The sequence below is a fragment of the Anoplophora glabripennis genome, unplaced genomic scaffold, assembly GCF_000390285.2.
Source record: "Anoplophora glabripennis isolate ALB-LARVAE unplaced genomic scaffold, Agla_2.0 scaffold160, whole genome shotgun sequence".
Taxonomy (NCBI): Eukaryota; Metazoa; Arthropoda; class Insecta; order Coleoptera; family Cerambycidae; genus Anoplophora; species Anoplophora glabripennis.
This window is the reverse complement of record NW_019416589.1, coordinates 135,264-147,798: the sequence shown is the minus strand read 5'-3', so window position 1 is coordinate 147,798 and position 12,535 is coordinate 135,264.

Genomic DNA, 12,535 nt, shown 5'->3' with positions numbered 1-12,535 from the left:
GGGACTTCATAGTTATGGGGTTTATGGTTATGAAGTGATGTATAGAATTATAAAGTTAAAACTCTTCAATATTGAGATTTCAGCTTTGCGTGTAAGTTTTTTTGTTTTTTTTTGCTCATTTTGTGTTTGCAGTTTATTGGGATTTGAGATTAATTAGTTTTGAGGTTATAGAGTTATATGGTTTAAGGGTTGATATTGTTGGGTTTCATAGTTTCAAGCTGTTTTTTGAGGTTAGAAAAAAAACGCTGTAGTGATGGGGCAAAATAGGTTTCGGATTCGGCTTCAGCGACCCAAAAAACATATAATCCACTTGGTCTGGTTCAACTCATTTTTTTTGTGGTCCTGTATTATTAAAAGAGACATAATTTTCTGTCACAATTTTTCACTTTAACCCCAGAATTTGAAATAAATCTTTTATCCTCTGATTGGGTTTTATCAGATGTATAAAACATTAAAAAATGTCCACTACTAACCGAAATAACCTGCCACTTGTAACCCCCATTAATCAGGATGAGAAATAGTCGTCTCCAGACCTATTAAATCATAGGTATTGTACCTTCCATCCCATTGTTTTCGGCTGTAACTTTCGGCGTCTCCTGGGCCGGGGGCGACTTTATCATCCCATCAGTAACATCACCACAATCGGCTTAATCTAAGCGGGCCTAATATATTTTATTCGCCACGATATACCTCGAAATCTGCCCCGCGTCTCACCCATAAATATTTATCTCTCCACCCCACGGCCATAAAAAATGCACGACAAAAAGCATGCGCCGGTTTCAGGTAGGCCGCTCTTCTGGCCGTAGGGCATCGCCCGCTAATTCCGACTCGTGAATAAAAATCCGCTCCTTTCGGAAAATTAAATATTGATAGGCCACTTTTTATCCCATGAACGAGGCTCGAGTGAAAGGAGAAACGACTTTCTTTGTATCACACATTTTTATTAGCGCTTTACTGTATTTACTCGAAGGGGGACGGATCAGAATTCGATGCGTATGCCATACAAAAATTAATATTTTCTCTTCAATACGGGCTGCCGAATAGCTAATAGTAAGAAATTGGACATACAGGGTGTTCCACCTAAGAGGGATTCTTCTGTAACTCAGCAACAGTAAAATTTATATAAAAAAAGGTTTTAATAAAAGTTGCCTGGAATTATATATTAAATATTTTTAGCTTTACAGGGTGTTCCATTTCGCGTGAACGCTACATGACTGTTATTTTAAATGAAACACCCTGAATATTGGGTTCGTTCCAACTAAAATTCGGAATGGTTCGGAATCGTAATGAGTCTGCGCATTACAATTTTCGCGTTCCTACACAAATTTAGAACCGTTAGTACTTTTCCGTTCGCTGTTCCAACAAGATTTTTGAACGAGTTACGAACGGTTCAAATAGTTCTGGGATTTTACAAGAATTTCTAAACCTGAGCATACGTGGTGGTGCTGGTGGTGGTGTGATGACGTTTATCCACCGCATAGACCTGAAAAATAGGTCTATGATCCACCGTTCATCATAACCTAAACTCGACTTCGTGCTTAGTATAGATTACACAGATTGTGTTTAGTTTATTTCATAGACTCTTCTATATGTTTTGTGTCACAGACCTTATAGTTTATTTGCTCGGAAAGTGCTGAAGATGTCCGACTTCGAAGAAATTATGAAATTATGATGAAGAATGACATTTGCATTTTTCTGATTAGTAGTTTCGGTTCTAAAAATATCTAAAAATCGTTCCAACAAAGAACTGAAATCTGAACCGTGTCTAATTTGCGTCTGCGCATTTGCGAAATCCAGAATTAAGTTAGGAACCGTTCTGAATTCTGTGTTGGAACAAACCTAATATTGCATTTTTGAATTCCTTTGTTAATATTAGGTAGAGTTTATTAAATCTACATGGTGTTTAAAACTTACCGTTCGAGATAATCAGTGGTTTTTGAAAGAATTCACGATTTCAGCTCTCTAAATGACGGTCTAAACCATAAGAGTTAGAAACCTGTAAAATTGAATGCCCTTTCGACTGATATAAGGTTGTCCATACTTATCTCTAACAGTTTTCCAGAAGAATCAGGTTCTTCTCTAAAGTCCGAAAAAGTAGCTATGTAACAGCGTCAAAAAGGCCTTGCAATTGTATTAGTACAACTTCAATACATAGAATTTTACAAAAGCTCAGCACAGCACATCCTTATCGCATCCAATTACACCAGGAGTTACTAAAAGTAGACTTTCAGAGGAGACTGGAGTCTTGTCAGTGGGCACTTGAGATGTTAAATCAAGATGATGTTTTTTTAAAACGGATCATATTCTCTCTGGGGAGTTATAAAAAGCGAAGTTTACGTTATAACACCAACTAACGCGGAAGATATGTGTCAGCTCATCACTGTAGCATTTCAAGAAATTACGCCAAACATGCTGTCCAATGTTGAACAGTCTTTAAAAAACCGAATTCGTTTGTGTATTAATCAAAATGGAGGACACTTCGAGCAACTGATGTAAATCAGCGATCTAAGTATTCTTCTCTTTGTTGTGGTCCGAGTTTTAGTTTGTTTCGTTTTGCGTTTCGTTTTACTTGTTGTTAGTGGTTTACTTTTGGCCTCCTTGGCCTTCTTGACGCTGTTACATAGCTACTTTTTCGGACTTTAGAGCAGAACCTGATTTTTCTGGAAAACTGTTAGGCATAAGTATGGACAACCTTATAACAGTTGAAAGGGCATTCAATTTTGAAATCACCCATGACAATTAATATGGGTCATTCCTTTTGAAAAAAAAAAGTTTTTCAACTCGTATTTACACCGAAACGAACTGTTAAAACTGCAGGTTTCTAACTCTTACGGTTTAGACGTTCTCATTAAGAGATCTGAAATCGTGATTTTTTTTCAAAAACAACTGGTCATCTCGAAAACGGTAAATTTTAAACACCATGTACCTTTAATAAACTTTGCCTAATATTAACCAAGAAATTAAAAAATGCAATAATATACGGGTATTCCACCTAAAATAACAAAGTTATGTAGCGCCCACGCGAAATGGAACACCCTGTAAAGCTTAAAATTTGTTCATTACATGCCCCACATGATTCCATGCAACTTTTATTAAAACCACTTTTTTATAAATTTTACAGTTACAGAGTTACAGAAGAATCCCTCGTAGGTGGAACGCCCTGTATATTTAATAAATAATCAGATGTTTTCTCCATCACATTCAAATATATCCATAAAATTGGATATAAACTGATTTGTGCCATATTATTTAATCTCTAAGAATGAAGTATGTCTTGGCTAATTTCTGGATGACCACAGGGACCTGTCCCAGATCCCCTTTTATTTTCCATCCAAGACCTGGACGTTAAAATTTTACTTCATGCCAAGATATTTTCTCCTATGTATCCTCTATCAGACTGCACAAAGTTACAAACGAACCTCTCAAAAATTAAAAAGGGTGTGGTAATAAAATCTTCCACTTAATGTTGAAAAGTGCAATACATTCTCTAACAACCGGAAAAGGAAACATGTTTTATATGAGTACAAATTAAATAATAATATCTCTACCCCAGAAATCGGAGACTTGTGCGGGAGAGAAGGCAGCCATATTATTCAATAGGCCGGACAATAATGTTGCACAAATTGTCCTAAATATATTTAAACCCTTGGAGTTGCCTTTGATAAAAAAAATTCATCTTTAATAAAACGTTCAATTTGTTGTGCAAGTTTCACATAAAAATCAAAGTTTCGTTGTTAGGAATTTAAATAGCTACTAATATATTAGTTTTACTTTGTGCAGCCTTCGTAAGATCTAAACTTGAAGAGTATACTTCGTTGATGCAATATCTTGACTACATAACCTATAAAGATTATTTAGAAAATATTCAATAGCGATTTTAAAACATATTTCTCATCGAATGGACCGGTATTATCCGCCTATTGGGATTTCTCTGTTCTTGAGATTTTCTGTAGACAGTTTTCAGATAGGTACGAGAAAAACATGATGTATTATTTTTGTTTAAATTAATACACAACGATATTAACTTTCTTCAAATGTTTAAAAAGTCACATCACTACCTCCATATATTCAAAAACATTCCATTTTGCAACTCCTAGAATTAATCTTTTAAAATTTCCAACATTACATTTTATTTGTAACACTTATAATTTCTTGCGGAGCAGATTTGATAAATAAATAAATGAAAAATCAGAAGAAATAATGTTTATATCCAAACTAAAATAGAAGGTATCTGAATAAAATATTAGTACATTCAATATGTCCAGGCGCACATTTCTCCAATGTTTTTCGAGATGTTTGGAAAATTGTTCTAATCTCCTCTATAGATATGGAATTAACAGCTTCTCTAATGCAATTTTCAAAATTTTGTATTTTTGGGAATCTTACTTGAATATACTATTTGTTTTGTCGTACCATAAAATTAAGAATTCATTATTGCCGAATCTGGATATCAGGCAGGCCAAAAAATGGGACAAGCATTGACATCTATTTTTCTTCAAAGTCCTCATTCGCCCACTTGCATACTCTCTAAGTCGAGTGAGAAGTCGAGTATTGAAAGTATGAAAATAATCTTAGTTCTACAAAAATCTCTTCCACAGGCTATTTCAAAATATGTATCCTGGTTAAATCTTCTTATAAAACATCTATCATATTACCTTGAATTTTCTTTCTAACTTCATTCTTTGAAAAACAATATTTCAAGGAAGGAAACACCCAATAATATAATGTCCTTTTCAACCTCAAGTTTTGGGAAACAGTCTTTTAATCAACTTATTTATTCATCATTGTAAACCCCATCAACTTTTCTTGAATTTTCTTACTAACTTCACTTTTTATGAAACAGTCTTCCAAGCAACTCATTGATCATTTTCTTTCAATGTATTTTTATATTTTCTGTCTAACTAATTTTTGGGAATCAACTGTTCTGTCAACTTGCTTATTGATTTTGTTCTGTTCACAGAACACTTAAAAAGTTTTCTTTGAGTGTCAAATCCTTGACAACTCTTCTATTTGGCTACCGAAACAACAGACTCAAAGTCTATGGTTAAAGGTTTGGACACTTGGAACTGATTCAGTAATGAATCTCTCCGGCAGTCGAAGAAGCAAATTAAACATATGATATTTATCAATCATCAATCAATATTTTGCTCTCACAGATAGGATATTTTTTGTGCATATTAAGTAGAAGATTTTTTGTGTTGATACAGAATCAAAGGTGAAGACTCATTCTAATGCTGAGCGTCAGTTTGCATGGAATTAATTGGTTATGTGGGATTCCTCGAACCCGTAACATATTCACGACAGCGACGACAACGAACGACATTTAAGGAAGACCTATCGCATACAAATTCCGCGGGGTACGTCACAGAGCGCTCCAGGAAATGTGTGTAAATATACATAAAATCAAGAAAACTCAAAGTCCTCTCGTCCCGGCCGGCATCTCTCCCTGCTATTATCCACATCACCAGCGTATTGTAGCGAACTGAAGAATGAAGCTTTAGTTCCGATATTGCCTCTCCCCTTAAACTTACAGCCTCTCAATGGGATGGGAGCGGAATGGGAACAGGGAATACTCGGGGTGTAGTTCGGTTCTCGGCCGTCGCGCTGCGGAGGCGCTGCCGCCTGTACGGCTACAGACCAAGTCGGCAAGTCCGTTCGGCAGCGTTCATCAGTGTGTTTGGAGCGTTAGTTTAGTACACAGTGCGTGTAGAGGCAACTCTGAACGGTGACACACACGGACTCTAGTCCCGGAAAAAATGATTTAACATTGATTAGTGTTTGATGTTATAGTTTTATTTTCAGTGTTTTATTATTATTTGTTTGATGACCCAGTTCTCTTGAGTTTGTACCAGTATGGATAAGTTAAGCCTTATTGGATATGTAAACACCCGAGCATCAACTTTTGCAACAGTAAGTCGTAGGCTCACGCTGTCTAGGTGTATAGTGCGAGATTTAATCACTACCTGATGTAATAGAGGTCGTTTGGTGGTATTAATTGTTACCAAGTGCGACATGGACTTGATCTTGGACTTTTATTAAATGCAATTATCGCGAAACCGGTACGTAGAAATCAGCAATCTCCAAGTAAAAGTTAGCATAATTCCAGATTCCACACAACTTTTTATCGGTACTTTCGGTGCATACCTGTGCAGTTACTACCGAGCGTTAATTAAGAATCTGAAATCATTGACAGTTAGGATATTTTTAACGCGTTGGAGAAATTTTAGTACTTTTGCTGACGGGCCAAAATTAAACTGATGCCGCGAATAGATCATGGTGAAAATTTATGGGGATGAAGTGAAGGTACGTGCGTAGTAAGAGAAGAGAGGGAGGAACCAAAAATTGATTTAAGGGAAAAGCGATATAATGTCGGCAGGAACTGCAGAAATAGTTTGTCATTATTTTTTTTTTGCTTCTGACATTGAAATGTAAATTCTAAAGGAGCAAAAAATGTTAAATACTAAATTTATGACTATTAGTAAGTAAAATGTAAAAATTGTTTATACCACCACAAAATATATTTTGAAAACGAATGATTTTATGTCTACTTGCACTATTTTTTTTTTTCAATTGCTCGATTGAAATTAAAAACAAAAATATCTACTCGTTTTTTTAAAAGTAGATACGTACTGCCGATAAAGGGAAAGAAATTAAAAAATCATGTAGGTAACCGCATTCAGTGTTAATATACATTTTGCGTTTTTCTTTAATTATAGTTCTCGTTGTAGTTGTTTCGAGAGATGTCAATTTCGTTTAAATTCAAAACGAAAAGGATGACAGGATTTATCATGATACCTATAAACTTAGTTCGCAATTCCACAATTTTTTATTACGTTACTAGGTATAACTTTAAGACCCGATTATCTAGGAATCACAAAATAATAAAAAAATAGTTCCTGTGGATATATGTCCGGAAAGACTTCGTTTTTGAGTGCATTGAAAATTAATGAAAAAATTTCCTGGTAAGTACCAGGCCTTTCAACATCAAGAACAGTGAGAAAAAAACATGTTGGTACAAATTTTATTTCATTGTTAAATAGACTTACCTAAATTATTATTTTCATTATTTCAAAAATATATCCATGTCACGACACTTGGACTTTTTAAATGCATATACATGGGTATGACGTTTTAAAATTTATCTGCATTCAGACGAAATGAAACAACAACATATTTTTGTAATCTTTAGATACCACTTGCAACCGTGCAACACTTTACAAGAAAAAGAAAATTGTGAGTGAAAATGATTTAAGTTCACCCCGGAAAGTACGACGTTGTATGCAAAAACTGTGGCATATAAATACTTTGTGAACAATCGGAAACTAAAGCTACATACACCAAATTTGAATGAAATTGCTTCAGCCATTTTTATAAAAATCATACACTAGTTGAACTACTTCCTCGACTATAGTTATTAATTTGCTGCAAAGATAAGTTAAAGAAATAACTTCATAGACAAACTAGTAATTAATAACTTAGGGTAACCACACTACCAAAAAATGTACACGTATTGCGGAAATCCCATTTTTTTCGAGAATTGCCTGGCAATTATTGCCAGCGACTGCTTTAAAATGTTTCTGAATAATTTGTTTAACCGTAAATCTCCATTTTTACAAGCTTTTATTTAACTTGCTTTGTTAGTATGGGTCAAATCTTGTAACTGAATTTTAAAAGAGTTATCCCCAACCGTTTGAGCTGAAATTTTGCATACCACGTTTAGTTTGGATGACAATGCATGGTGGCACTAAAAGATTGTTTTTTTAAAAAAATTTGTTTGTACATGAACTTATTTGTCATTTTTTAATTAAATGCGAATTTTTTATTGTATTTTCTACCTTGTACCCAATATCAAAATTGAACTGTTTTCGGGAAATTCAAAGTTTAGTTGTAAGAAGTTGATAATGTCCGAATAGCGACTTACCAAGAAGTCAGTGGAGGTCAATTTGAAGAAATGTTGAAATCATTTTTGCCCAAAATTTAATTACCTAATACATTTAATTTACAATATATTTTATTTTACAACAGACCTACGATTTTCTCAAATAGTTTAGTTTAGATTTGTGATACATGAAATATAAGAAATCGTAAGAAATTTACGTTGAATTAAAATATTAAACAGGAAATGGAGGTTTCTAGGTACTTAGTTAAGACAAATAAGTTTGACATTATGTCTTTTCTGGGGCAAATCTAAACTCATGAAATTTAATTTAAAAATCCACAACTGAAATGAAAAATTTATTGGTTTGAGCAGGAAATAAAGTGCCTTTTGAAAGAATCAATACTAACAACTTGCTCAATGTATATACACAATGCGATCGAATCCATGGCATGCTATAATTTTTTTCCAAGTTATTTTCGAGATCGCATTAACGATTCTTTTATCGAAAATCTGACATTATTCAACATTATTTAAAATTCAGAAACTCCAAATGTCACGAAATTATGATTATCAGTAACTTTGCTACGAAACCTTAAATTCCTGAAATATGAAGAAATTATTTTAGTTTGATTATCTAGGGAACTTTGGAAATAAATTCAAAACGTAGGAACATGCGTCAAACTGTATACAGTGTGTTGAATAAAATCAGCTCTTCAGTCTTTAGTATACAGTGAGATGTATTTTTACGGAATTTCTTACGAAAAAAGGCATGAAACCATGAGAATTTCTGAGAGACTGAAGAGACTGTCTGGTCAAGAAATGTATGAATAAATACTAAAAATTGCTATTACTTGATGGATAGATATAGTCAACAGTATATCTTTTTCCTCCAGGTCAATGTACATTGTCAGGTCGTCGCTCATAATTCAAATATTCTAGTAAATAAATTACCCTTCATCTACTCTTCAAACGTATGATCACTAAGAATCACAAGTTCCACCATCAAGTTTGAAGCCAGATCGGTGGTGCTTCCAGCAGCTTTTTTCGTTCAAAGAATTCGCCAATAGATAGATAGATATTTATTAGTCCAGTAGATCACAATATCGGATATAGAACACGTCAAAAGATATAAACTAGTAAAAACTAATAGAAACATATGTTATGTATTAAAATATTATAAAAAACCAACAATAATTATTAACAATAAAAGAAAAGAACCAATAAACTATTTAAAATTATATGCCAAGTAAGTGCTCACAGAAAAGTATTTTGATGCAATGTATTCTTAATTAAAATTATAAATCTAGTAAAATTTTGGCTTTTTATAGATGCTGGTAGATTTGACTTATAAAGGTCTATGCAAGCCATATTTTAAATTTGTTCCATATCTTGTAGGATAATCATGAAATTTTGAAGATTGAATTTGGAAATGTTTTGTTTGACAAATTTTAAAGTTAGCAAGGCAACGTTAATACTTTTTTTTATTACAAAAGTAGATCTGCACGGTTCAAAATACCTTAATCCGAACGTATTTCTTAAGGCACGTTTTTGTAGTATAAATATTCTGTTGGAAGCTGTTGAGTTGTCCCAAAACATTATTGAATACCGAATTATTGATTCGAAATTTGAATGATAAAATACTCTAGTACCATCTTGATCAGCTTAGAGCAAAGTATAAACCGGCACATTTTTGACATACTTAATCAACATGATTTTTCCACGACAATGTATATATGTAAACCTAAAAGCTTAAAACAAATCACCTGTTCTATAGATTTCCTATTCAATGATACCAAAGGACTACTAGTATAATTAGAAGGTATTGGGTGGAATTGTAATATATAAGTTTTTTCTTGATTCGTCATAAGACGATTCATTTGAAAATATGCTTGTATATTTCTAAGATTTACATTTGTCAATGTTGTCATATCTGTTTCTTATTTATGGCAAGCTAACACTGTTATTATGTCATCCGCAAATGCAGTATAAGAGGTTGATATATAACTTTCCGAGTCATTGCAGTATAACAAAAATAGTAGAGGTCTAGTACACTCCCTTGTGGAACACCAATTGTTACAGGTAGCTGTTTTGAGTTTACACCAAGAAATTGAACAAATTGTTCCCTGGTTGTTAAAAAGTCCCTCAATAAGTCGTGACACAGTCCTTTAATGCCATATCGTTCAATTTTATTCAGTCAATATATATAAGTTTTTTCTCGATTCCTCACAAGAGATTCATTTGAAAATAAGCTTGTATATTTCTAAGATTTACATTTGTCCATGTTGTCATACCTGTTTGTTGTCATAGCAAGCTAACATTGTTATATCATTCGCAAATGCAGTATAAGAGGTTGATGTACATAACTTTCCAAGTCATTGCAGTATAACAAAAATAATAGAAGTCCTAGTACACTCCCTTGTGGAACATCAATTGTTACAGGTAGCTGCTTTGAGTTTACACCAAGAAATTGAACAAATTGTTCCCTGTTTGTTAAAAAGTCCCTAAATAAGTCGTGACACAGTCCTCTCATGACATATCGTTCGATTTTATTTAGAAGCAATGAATCATTGACACAATCGCACGCTTTTGACGAGTCCACAAATAAAGCTAGAATTTTATCATTCGCATCTAATTTTTTATATATAATATGAATAATATTTAACAATGCCGTTATAATAGACTTATTTTCAATATTAGATTGTTTACCTCTAAAAAATGTATAGTGTTTGACCAATCATTTTAGTTATTTACGTATCTGAATCTAGCGTGTAATTGGTTAACGCTGAAAGCTTGGACAAACCATTAAGCGGTACGTACGAGGTATGCTATTAAAGTACAAATACCAATACTCGGCTATAAAACCACAGAAAACACCTTAGGAAACAGTAGAAAATGCATTAGGTACCCTTTGCTCCCACGTATGCGAGACAAGATCAAGCGAGAACGTGCTTACCTTCTGTGAACTCTTGCAAAAGGCGTTTTGCACGCAAGCTGCCGTCACAAGCAGACATAAAAATATCCGCGTTATGTACTGAAGGGAATGCTTCCTGCATATGTCTCGAAGACTCCCCTGTATCTAGCCTGTGCGACTCCTCGCGACACAAACTGATTGACGTCGAGATTTCTCGTTGAACGTTCACATACCTGCCTTCGGAAACTTTCCAGTATACCTTCTGCTGTACATCGGCAAGTAAAGGCATGTGTGAAACTCGGGTAAATAAAATAAATGAAGTCTACGTACGCCACAGCTGTGGAATCATTACGATACGGCCGTGTTTGAAATTCCTCGACGAGGCTTACGCCCATGGTGAAAATAATAACGTTAAAAAGTTATTACCGCCATTTAGCGAGCTTCCCAGGAACGAGAGGAAAAAAATGTTGTTGGGGTGGCGGATATGTAGGTCAAAGGACATGCAGCGTAATGAGAATGAGTAAATAGGAGGAGTAATAATACTAGATAGCCTCATATTATGTGTCAGAGATAAGGTAGATCAGTTTCTGACAATCTCAAATAATTTAAAAACAAAAAATCTTTTACACAGAGGGCCCCTTGAAAAGTCTTCGATTCTAATACTGATTTTTTTAAATAAAACACCAACATTGTTGGAAACATAGTCTGCTGAAATCGAGGCTGAAATAATCTATTTACAAAACCTTATAGGTCATATCGTTAAACGGCTTTTACATATATGTTATAATCTAAAATTTAAACATGTAAGTTCTATGATAATTTTACAAGTATGTATGTTTGTCATTCATTTGATTTATTTATTGACTAGTAGGAAGACTCACTACAGACTTGACTGAAAAAAATTGTATAACTATAATTTAGTAAGTGTAAATTATTATTTATAGGCTGAAATAATCTATTAACAAAACCTTATAGGTCATATTGTTAAACGGCTTTTACATTCAGGGTGTCAGTTTTTTGTAGTAGGATTCTAACAGTTGATAGAGAATAATTTTTTAATAAGAAAAGTTCCTATAAACGTAGGTCCTAGAACGCTTCGGTTGTGAGTATAGGTTATTGAAAACAAACTTTTTTAAAGAATTTCTAAAAGATCTCTAAAAGACCAACATATATTGAACTTAAATTTGCTATTAATAACACATTAGTTATGGTGAATAAAACAAAGATATCTGTTATCCATTTCACACACCAGTGACGTGCCTGAGATGGGTTAATGATCCCTTTAAAAAAACAATTCGTACGGCCGTGGATTTTTCTGGAAAATAACATAGTTTCTAAATTTTTTAATCAATTCTGAACAAAACAGCTCTCTCAATTTTTTATAAAATGAACGGTTTTTGGTTAAATTAATTTGGCATGAAACTGTTCCAACGATATTGGTAATACATTTATAATAAGAAAAATATGATGTACCCTGAAAATCAACAAAAACGATTAAATGTCATAACGTTGACATAAGAACGCAAACATTGTGTAACGTGTGTGTCAATTAGTTCTTTTTTTAAGTTCTGTGTTTGTTTTTTCATGCCAAATTTCAGTTTAATATCTGTTGGTCTTTTAGAGATATTAAGAAAAATTCTTAAAAATGTTTGTTTTCTACACCCTATATCTCACAAACGAAGCGTTTTAAGACCTATGTTTATAGGAACTTTTCTTATTAAAAAATGATTCTCTATCAACTGTTA